The following is a 10,961-nucleotide window of genomic DNA, read 5'->3' on the forward strand; positions in this document are numbered from 1 at the left end:
ATCATCAATTATTATTTCAGCAAGAGCTACTCTTGTATCAGTAAATAAAGCCAGGTTTGTCAAAATCACCTGGCTCGTCAGCAACAGCCTCTTCTCCATCCTTGGTGTGGTCCCGACTGGTGGCATCCCCTGGTGTCTCCCTGTTGTATAGAGGTATGTACTCTACCTTTATTGCAGAGTCGGAAAAATCACCCTCACTCAGTTCTCTTTTCTCTAGAAAAAGGGAGAAATTGTAATGTAGACATGACACACAGCTCTTCTTCACTACATATGTTGCCATTTGTAAGGATTTGTATTTATTATTCTTTTTCAGAACTGTATTTCATTAAATATATCAATCTATTGCCTTGTTGAGTTATAACCTTATATTTAACCTTGTTTGACTATGTATGAGATCTGCCCACTGGCGTGTACCATTGTGAAGAAAGAGGTAGCAAGTAGTCCATGAGAGGTAGTACGTGGATATGTGCATCTACTGTTTCAGCTAACAATGAGTTTGAGTGGTGAGTTCAATAGTCTTATGAGCAACACGTGTCCACGGGAGAAGTCAATTTCATCAGGCATACAACTTCTCTACCTGTAACAAGCCAACTACGTTTTCCTAAATTCTGTTCACCGCCTACTTATCATGCTTATCCCAATCATGTCTTATGAGTTGGAGGGTTGGTCTGAAAAATTAGTTGCCAGTGGTCGTTTACAATTCCTGTGACATTGTTTCACAGACTTTTAGTTATGCCATATTTTGTAATCAGTTAATCAGATTAAATAATATTTGTTTTGTTTTCTAGTTATACACATGTATTCGCTGAAGGTTGGGAATTAAAGAGAAAAAAATTATAAGTCATATTTGCAGTTTTTGCTGAGTTAGTCATATCTGTAAACCTAAAAAATAAAAATGTGTTGCCTAACGGACTGCTTTTGTCAAATAATCATAGTTTGACAAAACAGGTTGTTCTTGTGGACACAGATATATGAAAATGTATCACAGTATTTCTTTTCCTGTCCCTTTCACAATGATGTAAGAAATTATACATTCTTCTACTCTGAGGTTGGTTGGTTGGTTTGTTGTTTTACACCGCACTCAGCAATATTCCAGGTATATGACGGCGGTCTGTAAATAATCTAGTCTGGACCAGACAATCCAGTGATTAATATCATGAGCATCGATCCACGCAACTGGGATACGATGACATGCATCAACCAAGTCAGCGAGCCTGACCACCCGATCCCGTTATTCGCCTTTTACGACAAGCATAGTGGCCTTTTACAGTAAGCATGGGTTGCTGAAGACCTATTCTACCCTGGATCTTCACGGGTCTCTGCTCTGAGGGAGTTGATCTTAACACTATACTGAATGGTAATGCTGCTAATTTTACAAAAACTACTAATCTAGATATCTTAAAAACAGTACATTCATACATACTTCATTACAGAAGGATTAAACTAACGTGAGACTGTAAATCCCGCATATATATCAATCTTGTACTTATTACACCTTACTGTTGTCCATGACCACTTACTTTTGTGAACGTATTTAGTTCATCATCATGTATTTGTTTGTTTAATGCCTTCATGAATACAACTTGTACTTGAGAGGTATTAACATACCTTTTGGATTGTTTATTGATTCAGACTCATTGAATAAATATATGTTTAAATAAATCAATACAAGCTCAGGGGTCCTGCCGAACACACTCACAGTCGTTCGTGAACTCAACTTAGGATAAATGTGTATCCATGATCAAGTGAATTGTATTCACCAGATGAAAACTAACTTGTGAGAAAACTCAGTTCACTGAAATTTAAGTCTGTAATTTGTAATTACGTAATTAAGACATTTGCAGTCACCAGTTAACAAGTAACAAAATGAGACGTACATGTAGTTTATAGTATATAAATAACAGAAACAACTCAATAGCAAATTTTCATTTTTTTTGCTTTGTCACTATTTTTCTTTATTTCATATTTATTTTTATTTTCTCTCTATGTTTTACTCTAACCTTTTATGCATCTTTTTATTATTTGTTTTGTCCAATCTCCATATACCTACACTTCCTTATTACCTACAAGGGTAAACATATCGGGGTTCATAAAAATCATATGTGCCCTAGGTTGATATCCATCACGAGACACGGTGTATTGTTTCCGTCATCCCGACAGCAGAGTTGACATCATTCGAATCTTATTGTGACGTCAGGTTGGAATGACGTCACACTAGAAACGACGTCGTAGCTGAAGATGGTTGACGTCATTCGACAAATTGTGGTTCCGCTGCTGTTGTGACTTGCTGACTTATAGATAAATACTCAAATTTGTCTCTGTATGTGGATATCTTCTTCGTTATTAAATAGAACATTATATTCGTGTTCATCTCATACAATGTATACAACACTAGTGCCTAAACATAGTATGACATGAACGCTCATATAATATTCTCTATATATCACTAGTATTTTGGGTCAGGTGTTTTCATCCTATTGCCCCATTTTAAATTTCCAAATTTACCCCCACCTGACTGTGAATTAGACTGTGTCTGAAGTGGTCGTTAAACTCCAAGAACTCCCTCGTTGAAAATTGGCAGGTGCACCTGTTATTGTCGACTTTGTACCCAACTGATGTGGTGACTGTAACCTTGTATACCAAGGCTTCAAGTGTGAGTGGGGGCGGTCGGGTAGCCTAGTGGTTAAAGCGTTCGCTCGTCATGCCGAAGACCCGGATTCGATTCCCGACATGGGTACAATGTGTGAAGCCCATTTCTGGTGTCCCCCGCCGTGATATTGATGGAATATTGCTCAAAGCGGCGTAAAACCATACCACTCACTCAAGTATGAGTGACAAAAACATGAGGTGCCTGCATACACTGGTAATGCTGTATTGTTGCATGTCCAGCTGTCATCAACACTTCCAGTCATCTTATCACAACCCAGAACCATGCCCACACATTAGCCACACTAAAATCACCATCAAACAGATTCTGTCAGACATTTGCCTTTGGTTTAAAACAATATTTATTTCCACTTGGAACAGTGAAAGGGGATTGACAAACAGGCAAAGCCTATACAAATATCTCTCCCCATCAAAGTTCGAACAAGCAGCAGTAGTGTTATATATGTTATACAGTAATATAAACTTTGTAAATTCTAAATATGTTTTACATTTGTATACTTGTCCTGCATTACTATGTTATACTTAAAACTTAAAATATAACAACATTTATTTAGATTCTACATGTACAACATCCAGTCGTAAAATAATACAGACTACTTTGATTAATTTACATAAAGTATTTTTATTTTTTACGCATGCAGTTTGAATCATCGTCCACGATCAGTGTTACATAGATCTACATGTCCCAGCCACTGTGAAATAATTGCGCCACTGTTCCATTCACTACCATCATTACGTAATGTGAACCTCAGCAAGGAATATCTGTACACCGCTCTTTCCTACACCGCGGGGTCAGTTTCTTGGACCCCGATGACAGCGGTGTATCGAGGGATCACTGTACTAGATACTATGTCACATGAGGTACATCAAAGGTAAACAGTTGTTGAAGAAATATATGTAAGAGTGCATATTTATACAAATCTTTTGCTCATAGAGAAGTAATGATGAACAGAATCAATGATATTAAGAAGTATTTCTTTGTCCTGGTTGACGTTGCCAAACAGGACGGTTCAAAGGGCATATCCATTAACAAAGTAATAGTTTCAGATCTAATCTCAGTAAACAAGTAAATAGGTAGTGTCAAGCACTTTCATTGCAAAAAACACAAGAACATTCACCATTAACACTAATAAAGAAGTAATTATGGAACCATTTCCTGAAAATGATGCCCTATCCATTCTGACAGTGTAACAGGCAACTTATTTTCTACAATGAACATTGTTAATAAAACTTGGTACGTGTCAAGGTATCCTGGATTTCACAAAGTATGACAGCAATGGTGTAATGGCTAGTTACAGCTTACCCTATTTCCTTCAACGCAATGCACACACACACACACACACATTCTTGGGTCCAAGTTTCAGGCAGAAAAGCTGTTTTGTGTATGATGTGCAGTCTATCCGTGACACCATATGTTCTAATGACACCAGGTGTTTTCAACAATCATCTGACCCACCAGTGGTAGTTCTTGGTGAATTAATTGTCATTCAAATAATTTGTTGCGCATAGATGTAATTACCGTATTCGACGTAATAAGCGCCCGCTGCGATATTTGCAAATATATTGGCTTGTGAACAATCCCAATCAGCACCCCTTCCAAATGATCAATGTACACAAGACTTAATTATTCGTGTATAATACGCACTCGTGTGTTATATGTACCCTTAATTATGGGCAATTAAATTCTGCAAAAATATAGCTGTCATATGTGATCATTTCAGGCTGTCAGCATAAGCCACGAAATTTACGATCTTTCAACTCTGTTTTTTTTTCACCAAAATAATATTCTAATAAAAGCCCTCTATATCTAATTTTGAGAGTGCCCTGGGCGCTTATTACATAGAATACAGTAACTTTTGAACAATGAAAAAAGTAAGCATTCACAATAAGGATCTAATTACTGGTACTTGTAGTTTTCATTTCCTTTTTTTTTCTTAATAAAGTCACAATGCCGTAATTCAGGGTACTTTTCAAAGCAATTTCTCATTCTCACAGGTTCTCATCTCAATACTAATAAATCTCAAGGCATGGAAAACCTTTTATAACAACACCTTCAGGATGGGCAACATTTGCTGTGATCGTATTGATGTGCCAGAGAAAGAATGTTAGCCTCAAACCATTGTGAATGACACTAACATGGTCTGATTAGGACAAATTTGGGTATCCCATGTTTGCTTTAACACGTTTATCAGTTTACCAGCAGCAATGAAAACAGCAACCCACTCACCTAGTTGAGCAATGGTAGTGTAAGCAGCTGTAAAGTTTTTGTAGGACTTGGTGATATTCTCCTGGAAAGCAAAAAAACAAGTCAGGGTAAAAAACAGCTTCAAGACAGACAGATGCAAGAACATTTTATGTTGTTACACTTTAATCTTGGATTCTAAACTCAGTACAGTTGGGAAAATGGGAAAAAATAATGATTTTGTTCAATTTTGGGATTTTTAAAAAAGGTTCTTGTTTTCCTAAATACAAGTACAAGAAATACAAGTAACATCTACAAAGCCATAACATTAATTATATTAACATGAATTGGGAAATGTTTAATTCCAATTTGGGAATTTTTATAAGATTTACTGCTGACACAGGTCCGAATATCAGTCTCCTAGCAGTTCCAGATAAATTCCTGAATACATCCCAAAGTTCAGCTTCCTTGGTCTGGCAATTTCAAAGATGTTTACAGAGCCAAAAATACATTTTGACGGAATTTAAGAGCTTTACAATACATTCTTAGGAGAAATGGCAGAGCAGTGGCCTTATATAGGGTTTAAATATAGGTGTCATGTCAGCCATACTGAAAATCATCTTCCCAAGCCAAGAGAGTTAACTGACTTTAAAAGTCCAGTTTCCACCCTTGCCGAACTAGGCTGGAATTCCTGGGCTCGATCGTAGCGCCACCAGTGGTTATTACGAGTTATGTCCCTACTATGTCTCCTATGGACCAATCAGATTCCACTTCTCGTATCACTTGCATTTGCTTCAAACAAAATGGTGGCGCCCTGTCAAGACGATCTGATCAATAATCAACATCTATATTGTGATAAAACAGGTCTTACATTGGGAAGTGCATCAAATCACGTGAGCACCTTTATTAAAAACCTGAAAAGATTTGATAAATAACTGTTGACGAGTTAGCGGTGTACATGCATTGCAAATCCTACAATCGACTGAAATCTGCACAACCGTTAACGAACTGGATTTCAATTTCGTTGCGAGATTTTGATTGGACTATGCATTAGTCCAGTCAAAATGTAACTCCATAATTCCAGCCTAGTTCAGCAAGGGTGGAAACTGGACTTTAATAGTCAGTTTACTCTCTTGCCTTGGGAAGATGACTGAAAATCAGATTCAAACCTCTTAAACAAATTCAGATGTTTTAACTGGTGGAAATAAGCATGTGAAGCTTCATCATGTTCATTGGTTGAATGGTTTCTGAAGAGATGATGTTTACAGTACACTAGTAGCCAAAAGATAAGTACATACTTTGGGCATACTAGGAGTGCTTTTGATATATTTATTGATGACTTTTAACATTTTTCCATTTTTTTTTACAAATTATTGTCATCCAGTTTTTTTAAAACAATCTAAAAATATCATTTGTTGTTTTGTTTTTTTAAATATTAGTTTTTACTTTTCGGTAAATATGCATTGAATACCTGTTACTGATAACACATTTAGAATTTTACTTGTGCTGTCTTTGAACTTGTCTGGACAAATCACTAAAGTCTGGCATCATCATATTTAGTGGTTGGTAGAATTATGTCCTACTTTTGTCAGATTCGGACCTCCAGACAAAACTTTTCCCTGTACCTGTCAAACTGAGCGCGAGGCCAGCTTTTACTCGGCGCTACTAATGTAAATAATGAACTTTTATAAGTAAAATATGCATGGTTAGATAAAATAAATGACATCTGATATAGAGAACACGAAAAATCATGAAGGTTAGTGAGTGCATTTTGTTCCGTTAAGCGTACATAACAAGTACCGCGATACCCCGAGGTTGCAGGCTACCCCTCAAATCAAGGATGATAGATCCATTCAACTAAACTTGCACACGCAAAAGACATGTCATGAAATTGAAACCAAAGATATGATTTGATTCCACAGTGACCACCGACACTGGGGTTAGTAACTTTCATAAAGCAGGATTAGTGCACTTTACCGGGCGCACTTTTTCAGATTCAATTAGCGCTGTGAGGGCTCAAAGCACTTCGCCGGCTCACCGGCTCTTAATGCGGTAATTAGCCAACGCTCTACCAATGGACCACGGGCGCTATCACATGTAATCAATGCTCGTTTAACGGGTCATTAGAATCCCCATTAACATGCTCTCCCATTCATCTTCCCATTTCTTAAACCACACCCGCCATTGTTTATGTCAACATGCCCGACCAATCAGATTAACCGGATTAACGCTTGAAAGGAAAGAATTATTTGCTAACCCTTGCCCGAAGCAAGCTTACCCTAAGGACCGAAAAGGGGTGTTGGATCGTAAAGACGGGGCACCTTTAGAATACAGTACCACAACTTCTCGTGAGGACGATCTCTGCCGTAGGTCACACGTCTCAAGACAGTTTTTGTGAGAATCCTTCGGACGCGAACTCACGACCTTCGGATTGTTAGCCTGACAGCTAACCGACTGAGCTACGTCCACACTGTTAAACTTAGTGCTAATTTACCTAGTCATGCCTATGACGTCACGGAACTGAACGAAAAGGGTCGAATAGGTGACGGACACTTACGAAGGTTACGGGTAGGCATGGTGTCTCGTGACTTACGAATGATCCCGATGCCATTTGGCACACTCGTCCCATTCCGTAATCTACAAGATACCGAGTGGTGAGGGATGAGCCGATATGCCCCGAACTGAAAACGGCTTCAGGCGTCAGACGTCGAACTCGCGAGTACGCATGAATGATATGGTGATTTTTGTGACAGAAAAGTGTGGTAGGGAACACTGTAAGGATGATGTGGATAATAATAAGGAACGAGGGAGGAATAAGCATGACTAGTGACGACACAATGGTGAGTTTGCTTTTGAATCAGTATTGAAAAAATGTAGCCGGTGAAGGGGCTTGTGTGAATGTTCCAGGACAGTTTCCAGTAGCCAAAGTATTCGACACAAAACCATTTCATACTTTTTACTCGACGTTTTAGTGGGAAGAATATTAGGGGCCGCTATAGAATCTATAATAGCCACTAAACGGGTAGATTTACCTAACCCTAATGATCGTAAAGGGATGATTGACCGTAAAGGGGATCCAAGGGCTAAGGACAGAGTTCGGGTAATCTAATAGCCACTAAATGGGTACCTAACCCTAATGATCGTAAAGGGGTGATTGATCGTAAAGGGGATCCAAGGGCTAAGGATAGAGTTCGGGGTAACCTACCCTAACACTAGTGATATTTGGATGTGTTCAGCGCCAACATAATATCCCTAATAAACTGCGTTCTTGTGCATAATAATGAAAATTAATGAACCGAAAAAATAATATATGTATATTAGTTCCCATTTATAACCATTTTAGCCACTTGAATTGCGAGAAAAACGAAATAAAAAATATATATAAAATGAAAGTGCTTTCGTAAACTAGCGCTTGCTATAAAATGCGCCGCCGCAGGCTATATTTAGTAAACAAATATTCAAAACTCTCCACACTGCTTGGCGTATTCAATGGCATTTCATGTAGAGATGATAGATCACTGGGAAAAGCTTATGCATACCCGATGACCCTTGACCTCACAGGGCATTGTTTCGCCAGTGTGACTGGCAACAAAATACCACAAATTACGTTATAGGGTATGATCACGTGTTTGAAAAGTTTGTGGTACTGTATTCTAAAGGTAGGCCAGTTTCCCTAAGACCGAACAATGGGTGTTGGATCGTAAGACGTGTAAGTTTCCCTAAGACCTAAAACGGGTGTTGGATCGTAAAGCGAGAGTCACCGGTGCGTGAGGCACAGTAACATTATAGCGAGTCAGCGGTGGCACTATAGTGCGGTAACTGAGCGGATGGCGGAGCTCGGGCTGTGCTCGGTAAACTGCATTGTTGCCCATAAAGCTAGAATATTACAACTGTCAACAACGAGTAATAGGAATTATCGGAAACGGTAATACCAAGAGTGATGGAGTATACTCACTTAGATATGCTTGTATCAATAATGACAGAGCGTGGACTACCTCTCCCTCCACTCCCGATTACAACAACATTTACGAATGAAGGAGCCTTGAGCTTGTCTCCCATTCTCTCTCGATACTTCACATGGCGAAGTTTCCTCTCGACTTTTATTCTCGGCATATTGTCCACCTTTGATATCCACTTGTTTACATCGGAGAATTCCGCTGGTCTTGAGCTGGAAAACCTCAATAACACTTGTCGAATACTAAACAGCGACTGTGATTTGATAAGCATTCCAGTCTCATGTCATATATATGCATGTAGCATTCTGCATATGTTACTTATTATAAAATTGACGTCAAAACAAAAACACATGCAAAGACACACACAAAACGTATGTCACATTATTTCACATTCAGTTTGGTATTTATTGACATGGTTGAGACTTAGCTCCAGCATTTATTCCAAAATGGGTTTGTTTCTCAATGTGTATTAATCCAAACAATATTCCACTATGTATATATATTTGACGTCCGTATTGACATTAAAATCAATGTCATCGCCTTATAGATGGCGCAGCTGTTGTTGCTGAAGCCTCTGTTAACTCATTGCAGTCGAACTCCGAGCCCGTTGTCGTAGTTGTCTCCAACGAATCTACGGGGCGTTTCCGTTGCTGAAGTTTCCTTCCACATCTGATCAGACTCTCGGCGCCGTGCAAGTCCATGGCTTGACAGGTGCTATTCACCGTGGTGCATTGTTCCTCACTGGAATACCATTTGATGAAATAACTTCGATATATATCACTGACAATTTGACTAGTTTTGTTAGGTTTGTTATCTTATCTATTAAGGAACCTATTCCGCTCTCGTTACCATGATCAATTTTGTTTAATCTGTCAAATTGCCTCAGACCCGCATTTTTAATGCACATACACCTTTCTAAAATTGTCATGTCCAGATTATCGAGCAACTGACGGTACCACTCAGGTAGATGGTGCCAAACTCGCCTAACATGTTTTAATTCACAGAAAATGAGAGCGAGCATGATGACTGCGTCATAGAAGCCTTTGTGTACAATGCTCGCTGTATGCATAAATATGCAGCTTTGTATCATAGGTATAAGTGGGAGAATCAAATTCGTTGCAACCTAAACCAATATTCTTTTGTAATCATGACAAGTATTTCAGCCAAGTATCACGATTATGTAATAGCGTAAAGGTGGCTGTCACGTGCCATCCCAACTGCAGACGTTTACCATGTATATATCCTTTCCTTAAGTAGATACATTAATGTGGTAATGATAGGGACAGACATGTTCTATTGTGCTAAGCAGTCACATCGATTTAAGTGTATAGAATTGAAGCCCGTGTTATAGTTTATAAGGTTTCGACCTTGCCATGTCAAATGTAATTATGTGTAAAGGGCGGAATTTGAACAGCGAGCTCATCGATTTTGGCATGGCGTATTACTAGCTGTACTTCGATTGAAAGAAAGTTCATGACGCAATTCAGTTTATGGCTTAGACGCACATAACGTAGACAATGTAAACTGTTATAGGACAATATGAACGTGGAATTAATTCACTGTTAATGGACCCGTGAAGATCCGTGAAGAGGCGACTATACTTGTCGTAAGAGACGACTAACGGGATCGGGCGATCAAGCTCGCTGATTTGGTTGATGCAGGTCATCGTATCCCAACTGCGTTGTTTGTTGCTCATGATATCAATCACTGGGCTGTCTGGTCCAGACTCGATTAATTGCGATTCGCTGTGCAGAGTTGAAACCTATGATTGTGGGTTCGAATCCCGGTTCGCCCCGATTATGTTTCTAGGTTTGTCTGCACCATACCCGTGCTCGTGGGTTTCACCGAAGCGGTAAACGTCTAAGACCTGCATCACTTGGGGCTTTCCTTCCACATTAAGCTGACACGCCGTGATATGAGTGGAATAATGTTAAAAACGGCGTTTAACACAACTCACTCACTCACTCCACCAAGTTTACTGCGTTGTAATCGGGGTTGGAGTAGGTCTTTAGCAACCCATGTTTGAAGTTAAAGGCGACTATGCGTGTCGTAAGTGGGGTCAGACACGCTGACTTGGTTGATGCCTGTCATCGTATTGCAATTACATGTATGTGAATCGATGTTCATGATATCAATCACTGGCTTGTCGGGTCCAA

General features: G+C 39.1%; 1 long non-coding RNA gene across 1 annotated transcript; it reads right to left on the bottom strand.

Annotated features, from left to right (window-relative positions):
- Positions 1-9,155, bottom strand: LOC124132595. Its single transcript, XR_007220008.1, has 3 exons — positions 8,805-9,155; positions 4,895-4,955; positions 1-213 (listed from the first exon to the last, which is right to left on the bottom strand). It is a non-coding gene; the product is annotated as an uncharacterized LOC124132595 (long non-coding RNA).
- Positions 9,156-10,961: the final 1,806 nt, after the last annotated feature.

Source organism: Haliotis rufescens, unplaced genomic scaffold (genome assembly GCF_023055435.1).
Source record: "Haliotis rufescens isolate VD_foot unplaced genomic scaffold, xgHalRufe1.0.p SCAF_11, whole genome shotgun sequence".
Lineage (NCBI taxonomy): Eukaryota > Metazoa > Mollusca > Gastropoda > Lepetellida > Haliotidae > Haliotis > Haliotis rufescens.